The following is an 8,339-nucleotide window of genomic DNA, read 5'->3' as shown; positions in this document are numbered from 1 at the left end:
CCCCCTCCCCCTCCCGTCCTCCTCTTTCTTTATAACAACAGCAGCAGCTACACGCTACTGAGTACCTACTGTATGCCAGGCCCAGTACTAAGCACGTTTTACACAGGACTCTGCTTAGTGGGTGATGGAGAGCCAAGAGCTGGGATCCAGGCTCTGTTGCTGGCTGGGTTTATTCATTCTTGGATTACTTCAGTCAGCCAATATTTACCAAGTACTTACTGTATGCCAAACCCAGTTCTAGGAGCTAGGGATACACAATTGTGCAAAACAGGCACCATTCCTGTCCTCTAAAAATTCACAATGTGGTGGAGCCCAGAGGCAACTAAACAGGAAAGGCAGGAGCACTGATCAGGGGTCAGGAAGCTTCAGCTCCGTGTCCTCCTCAATTGGATGGGCAAATAGGAATGTCTGCCTCTCTGGGTGCCTTGAGGGTTAAATGAGATAATGTGCAAGAAGCTCCTAGCTCAGTGCCTACTCGTTAGGTGTTCATTCTTATCATTCTCAGATCCTTTGAGGTGTGTATTGTTCCATTTCACAGAGGAGAAAACAACTCAGAGGGATTGAATGGCTGGCGTAAATTATGCTTATAAATCCTCTAAAGCAGCGGTTCTCAACCTGTGGGTCGCGACCCCTTTGGGGGTGGAACGACCCTTTCACAGGGGTCGCCTAAGACCATCGGAAAACAAAAAGATACTTACATTACGATTCATAACAGTAGCAAAATTACAGTTATAGAGTAGCAACGAAAATCATTTTATGGTTGGGGGTCACCACAACATGAGGAGCTGTATTAAGGGGTTGCAGCATTAGGAAGGTTGAGAACCGCTGATCTAGGGTGTCACAGGTTATGGGAGACGCCCTGCCCAGAGCAAGGGGCCATGGAGAAGGGTCATCCAATGGGAGAGTGTGGATTCTGGAGATGCTTCTGAGATGAGGTGAGGCTGCAGCTGAGTCCTGAGGGCCGTGGTGAGGGGCAGCATTGTGATTTATGGCAGGGATCTGGTGAGGGAGTGAAGGGTTCCTCTGGAGGAGCAGGTGGAAAGGGGGGAGGTGGGGACAGCTTGTGATGTTGGACGGAAGTCAGAGATCAACTCATGGAGAACCTAAGCACCAGGGTACTGGACCTGGGTTTCAGTGTGAGGACTCTGGGAGCCACTGACAGCACTGCCTGGTGAGATATGCATTAGGTGGAAGGCTGAAGCCCTCTGAAGAGGAGCCATGAGAGATGGTAGCACCAAAAATGATCAGTGGGAGCACCTTAGTGGAGGCCACAGGTTTGGGGGTGGGGGTGTTGAGACTCCAGACATTAGAGTTCTGCTTCTCCCATTTCTGTTCATGCCAAGAAGGCTAGCCTCTTAAAATTCATTCTCTTAATATTTTGCACCTTGTAAAGGTCATCGTCTGGGGCAGGACCCTAGGCAGCCTGTTCCTGGGTTTATTGTAACACCAATGAAGCTTAAACTTCAATGAAGCTTAAAGCTTCCCACCTGTACAGGTAGGTTTCTTTCAACTTGTCCCTGCCCTCTACTCCCTGCAGCTTTCACATCAGTGGCTTTTCTCCTTACTCCCCACTTGTCCATCCCCACCTTCTAGCCACACTGAGCTTCTCAGAGCCACCTAACAGAGCATGCATATTCCTGCTTCTTTGTCCATGGAGGCCCTCTGCCTGCAAAACCCTTCCTTTTTAGCCTCACCTCTTCCAAGGCCCAGTGACACCCAGTGGAGCTTAAAGTTCAGGACTCATCACCTGTGCAGGTCCCCTTTAAGGTCTTACACTTTGTGCACATGGCAAGTGACTGTTTTTCTTAAAGTTTCAGACTCCATTAAAAAATGCATCTCGGGCCGCCCGAGTGGCACGATGGTTAAGAACTGGCTTGGGACGCCAGAGGGCCCTGGTTCGGATCCCACATGTGAGGGCCAGTGACACTGCCCTCCACACACACACAAAAAAAGCATCTGCCACTGCCCAGCTTAGTTCACACCTTCTGGCTTCCTGTTACTATTAACTATTGCTGCATAACAAATGATCCTAACATGTAATGGCTTAAAGAAATAATCATTTTATTATCTCATGATTTTTTTATTAGTTTCAGGTGTACAAAACAGTGTAATAGTTAGATATTTACACCCCTCACAAAGTGATAGCCCCCCTCCCCCAATCTACTACCCTTGACATCATATACAGCTGTTATAATTCCATTGACTCTATTCCCTATGCTGTACTCCACATCCTGTGACTATATATACATATATATATATATACATATATATTAAATTATAGTTGACATTCAGTATTACTCAGCTTCAGCTTCAGGTGTACAGTGCAGTGGTCAGGCATCTACACCATCCATGAAGTAGTCTTCCTAGTAAGACATGTGACCATCTGACACCCTACAAAATCTTTACAACATTATTGATTATATTCCCCAAACTGTCCTTTGTATCCCTGTGGCAATCCTCTGGTTACCAATTTGTGCTTTCTAATCCCTCCACCTCCTCCCTCATCCCCACCCTCTCCCATCTAGCAACCCTCAGTTTTTTCTCTATGTCTCTGAGACTGTTTCTGATTACTTTGCTCATTTATTCTATTCTTTAGATTCCACATATAAGTGAGATCATATGGTATTTGTCTTTCTCTGTCTGACTTATTTCACTTCACATAATATTCTCTGGCTCCATCCGTATCATTGCAAATGGTAAGATTTCATGTGGTACATTTATACAATGGAGTATTACTTGGACATAAAGAAGAATGATATCTCGTGATTTTGTGCATCAAAATTTTGGGCAGGGCATGGATGGTTGGGTCATTATTTTGTTCTGTGTGGTGCTGATGGAGATCTCTTAGTGGTATTCAGCTGATAGATTTGTTGGTCTGGAGGGTGATGGCTTCAGTCATATGTCCGGTGCCTTTGCATGAATGGCTGGAAGGCTGGGCTCAGCTGGACCATTGACTGAAGGACCTACATGGAGCCCTTCGGTCATGGCCTCAGGGTGTCAGACCTCTTACCTGTTGGCTCAGGGTTCCAAGAGCAGATGTTCCAGTGAACAAAGTGAAAACTACATGGCTCTTTATGAATACACCTTATAGGTCAAGAAATGTGACAAAACTCTACTTTTTGCAAATGATTAACACCCATGTCACACTGACTTGAAAAGAGACAGTTTACATCCTGCCTCCAGCCATCCTCAGGCTTCTGCAGGGAATACCAAGCTTTCAGGAAAGCTGAGTGTTTGCCCATTTCAGCCCTACATAATATTTGTTTTAGCATTTTAGGGTGGAGCTTTATAAAGCATGTTACATACTTTTCCATTTTCTTTTCCAAGGGACATGAATTTGAGATGCTCCAAGCTTTCTTTGATTCAAATTCATCTTGGGATGTGCCATGATAGATAGGGCTGTGGGATCTTATTGGAGTGAGAGTTCACTGGCTCTGGCACTAAGAGACTCAATATTTATGGGATTTTCTGATGCGTTTTTAATTTTAAAAACATTTTATTATGAAAAATTTCAAGCATATAAGAAAGTAGAAAGAAGAGCATAATAAATCTTTATACATTCATCATATAATTTTAATAATTATTAACATTTGCCATATTTGTTTCACCTAATTTTTTCTTTGAAGAATTAAAAGCAAATTATAGATACTGTGAAATTCCACTGTGAAATACCTCAGGATGCATCTCTAAAACATGAGACATTTTCTAACAAAATCACAATATCATTAATACACTATCTATATTAAAAATAATTCCTTTGTATTACCTGATATCCAATATAAAGATTCACCCAATTGTCCCCATAGGGGACTCACTCACTCATTCATTCATTCATTCATACATACATACTTTACAATTGATTTGTTCAAACCAGGATTTGGTGGTCTATAGCAGACACTGTCAGAGCCCCACTCATCCCTTGGACTTTTCAGTTCACTGATTCCTGGCTTCCAGAATCATTTTCTCTAGGTCTAAGGGATTTTATTCCAGAGCCACAGAAGAGAATGGCACATCAGAGTTGGGATGATAGGAGCCATCCCTCTCAGAGTAGTGCATTGTTTGTAGAGAACTTAAAACAATCATAAGACTACAAGTTGGTCTGTTTTTCAAATTATCACCATAGCCCAGCGGTTCTGAACAATCTCAGAGATAAAATATTACTCACCTCAAAAAACCCTTGTTGGTGGTCAAAATTCTAAACAACCCTGGCAGTGATTGTTGAATTTAAATTATATGTGCACATGTGTCTATACAGATATATACATATAAATACATATATTTATATATTTCTTTATATAATATATCCATTGGTTACTTTATTTTTTGTTTACATATAGCAAAATTGACTTTTTTCATAGTACATTTCTAAAAGTTTGAACATGTGTAGGTTTGTGTAACCACCATCACAATCACGATTCAGAACATTTTCATCACCCCAGAAAACTTCCTCGTGTGGCTCCTTTATAATCAACCCTAACACCTGGCAACTACTGACCTGTTTGTTCTCTGTTGTTATAGTTTCTTCTTTTCCAGAATGTTATATAAATGGAGTCATACAGTATGTAGCCTTTTGAGACTGGCTTCTTTCAGTCAACATAATGCCTTTGAGGTTCACCCAACTTGTTGCACGTGTCAGTTGTCCATTCCTATGTATTTCTGCATAGTATTCAATTGTCTAGCTGTGCCAGAGTTTGTTAATCCATTCACTGTTGAAAGACATTTGGGTTGTTTTCATTTTTGGTGATTATGAATGGAACTGCTATAAACATTCATGAACAGGCTTTTGTGTAATCATAAGTTTTCATTTGTCCAGAGTAAACACTTGGGCATATGATTGCCAGGTCATATGATAAATGAATGTTAAACTTTATGAGATATTGCCAAACTGTTTTCCAGAGGGGCTGCACCAGTTTGCATTCTCACCAACAACATATGAGAGTTGCCACATTAATGAACTTGGTTTGGATCCTTCTTTATCCCTTGTTTTAAAGTCTATTTTGTCTGGTGTAAGCATTGTTACTCCAGCTTTTTTTTTTTAATTTCCATTTTCATGATATAATGTTTTTCATCCCTTTACTTTCAGTCTGTGTGTGTCTTTCAATGTGAAGTGAGTCTCTTGTAGGCAGCACATGTAAGGGTTTTGTTTTCTTATCTATTCAGCCACCCTATGTTTTTGATTGGAGTATTTAATTCATTTACATTGAAAGTAATTGTTGATAAATATGTAGTTATTGCCATTTTATTATTCATTTTTAATCTTTTTTTTCCATCTTAAAGAAGTCCCTCTAACATTCCTTGTAATGCTGGTTTGTTGGTGAGGAACTCTTTTAGCTTTTTCTTGCCTGGGAAGCTCTTTATCTGTCCTTCCATTTTAAATGATAGCCTTGCTGGGTAGAGTAGTGTTGGTTTAGATCTTTGCTTTTTATCACTTTGAATATTTCCTGCCAATCCCTTCTGGTCTGCAAAGTTTCTGTTGAGAAATCTGCTGACAGTCTTATGGGGAGCTCCCTTATAAGTTACTAGTTCCCTTTCTCCTGTTGCTTTTAGGATTTTCTCATTATCTTTAACCTTTGCCATTTTAATTAAATGTGTCTTGATGTGGACATGTTTGGGTTCATCTTGTTGGGGACTCTCTGCATGTCTTGGGCTTGTATGTCTATTTCCTTCTCCAGGTTAGGAAAGTTTTTAGTCATTATTTTTTCAAATAGGTTCTCAATCCCTTGCTTTCTCTTTTCTCCTTCTGGCACCCCTATGATGCAAATGTTGTTATGCTTGATATTGTCCCAGAGGTCTCTTAAACTATCCTCATTTTGTTTTATTCTTTTTTCCTTTTGCTGTTTTGATTGGATGTTTTCTGCTACCTTGTCTTCTAAATCGTTGATTTGATTCTCGGCTTCATTTAGTCTGCTGGAGATTCCTTCTAGTACATTCTTCGTTTTATTGAATTCTTTACTTCTGACTTTTTTTTATGACTCTTATGTCTTTTTTTTATGCTTGCTATCTCTTTGTTGAAGTTCTCACTAAGTTCCTTGAGCACCCCTATAACCAGTGTTTTGAACTCTGTCTCTGATAGGTTGGTTGCCTCCATTTTATTTAGTTCTTTTCCTGGAGTTTTCTCCTGTTCTTTCATTTTGAATGTATGTATTTGTTTCCTCATTTTGGCTGCCTCTCTGTTTCTATGTATTAGGTAGATCTGCTACATCTCCCAGTCTTAACAGGTGGCCTTATGTAGTAGGTGTCCTGTGAGGCCCAGTGGCAGTCTCCCTGGTTACCTGTGCTTGGTACTCCAAGAGTGTTCCTTGTGTGGGTTGTGTGTGCCCTCCTGTTATATTTCAGCCTTGATTGCTATTGGCATGTCAGTGGGTGGCATTGGCCCTCAGGCTGATGGGCTTTGGGGTTTGGCCACATCCATAGGTTACAGGCTGCTGTGTGGGGGGCTTACCACACAGAGTGGGATCTCGTGCCTGTTGAGACCACCCTTTGGGTGTGCTGCTATGGGTGGTGTTCTGCTGTGGTTTAAAGACAACCTCCAAGGATGTTAGTTCTGGGGCCTTTTGGGAGGAGCTCCGGTGCAAGCCCAGATCATCCACTGCCTGTGACTGGCTGGGGACTACCTGATTAAAGCTACAAATTGATCCATGGTTGGTCGCTGCCTGTGCTGGACCTGGAGGCACGTGGGAGAAGCCATGCTGTGAACTGAGGATGGCTGCCACTAGTGCCAAGTCTGGGGTAGCGCCACAAAAAGCCAGGACACTCTGAGCCCTGCTGCCAGTTGCTGGCTCCCATAAGGTTCAGCTCCTGATAAGTCCTTGTGCAGCATGGAGTTGGGTGTGGCAGGGTCTCAGTGAGTAACCAGGGTGGAGCAACCGGAACTCACCAGGCCAATCAGATTCAGATTTGTCCAGAGGGGATAGGCTCAACACAGGAAAGATGACTCCCACCTGTCAGCTGCAGGGATAGAAGACCCCACACAGAGAAAATGGCGACTATCTTCCCTCCAGCCCTTGACCGAAGCCACACACCTCAGTCTGACCCCAGTATGTCTCCAAGACTCCCTGAATCACCATCCTTCCACTGGAGCGCAAGGTCAGTACCTGCGAGTGAGTGAGCCTGTGTGCGGGCCATTTAAGAGGATGCCTGGGCTTCCCGCAGTCTTCTGTCCCACCTGGATGGTTGGAATCCCCACTGTTTTTCACGGCCAGGTGTTGTGAGGGCTCCTCTTCCTGGCACCAGTACTCTTGGCTGGGAGTCTGGTGTGAGGATGGGGTTCCTTGCTCTTCCATGGGGAACCTCTGTGGCCGAGATCTCCCTCCCAATTTTCATCTACCACATGGAGTTTTGGGGCCCGTGTCTCCACCCCTCCTACCAGTCTTGACGTGCCTTCTTCTTTATATCCTTAGTTATAAAACTTCTGTTCAGCTAGACTTCAGATGGTTCTCCAGGTTGATTGTTCTATAATTTAGATTGTTTACAGGATGAGGCAAGCACAGTGTTTTTCTACTCCATCTTGGATCCTCTCCATATAAATTTTAAAATATGTTTGTTTATATCTGCAAAAACTCCTGCTGGGATTTTGATTGGAATGGTGTTGAATCTGTAGATCAATTTCAATTTCAAGGGAGAATTGAAAATTTAACTATATTGAGTATTCCAACTCTTGAACATATGTCTCTTCCTCCACTTAAATCTTCTTTCATTTCTTTCATCAGCACTTCGTGGTTTTCAGCATACAGATTTTGAAATAGATATAGAAATACCTTGTGTTAGATGTAGAAATACCTAACTACAGTATTTTGTTTGAGGGGAGAGGGAAAACTTGTAAGTGCTGTTTTAAAAAATTTGGTTTCCAATTGTTCATTGTTATTTGTATAGATATACATTTGATATTTGTATGCATACATTGTATCTTGCAGCTTTGCTAAACTCACTTATTATAGGAGCTTTTTTTTGTGTGTATATTCTTTGGGATTTTCTACATAGATAATTATGTCATTTGTAAGCAGGGATAGTTTTACCTCCATGACTATGTTGAATGGGAGTGGACATCCTTGCCTTGTCTCAGTCTTAGGGAGAAAGATTCAGTCTTTCACCATTAAAATAATGTCGCGGGCCGGCTGAGTGGCGTGATGGTTGGGAACTGGCTTGGGATGCCAGAGGGCCCCGGTTCGGATCCCACATATGAGGACCAGTGATGCTGCCCTCCACAGCTGAGATGCTGGGCAGCAGTTCAACCTGGAGCTGGGCGTCGCTGGCGACGGTGTAGGCTGCAGCCCCTGTGGCAGTGGGTTGCCATGGGCTACCGTGTGTAGCCAGCAGCCAGCGTGAGCGGCCAGCAGCCG

The sequence above is a fragment of the Hipposideros armiger genome, unplaced genomic scaffold (genome assembly GCF_001890085.2).
Source record: "Hipposideros armiger isolate ML-2016 unplaced genomic scaffold, ASM189008v1 scaffold_261, whole genome shotgun sequence".
NCBI classification, from domain to species: domain Eukaryota; kingdom Metazoa; phylum Chordata; class Mammalia; order Chiroptera; family Hipposideridae; genus Hipposideros; species Hipposideros armiger.
The sequence above is the reverse complement of the archived record's forward strand: the minus strand, read 5'-3'. Positions refer to the sequence as shown.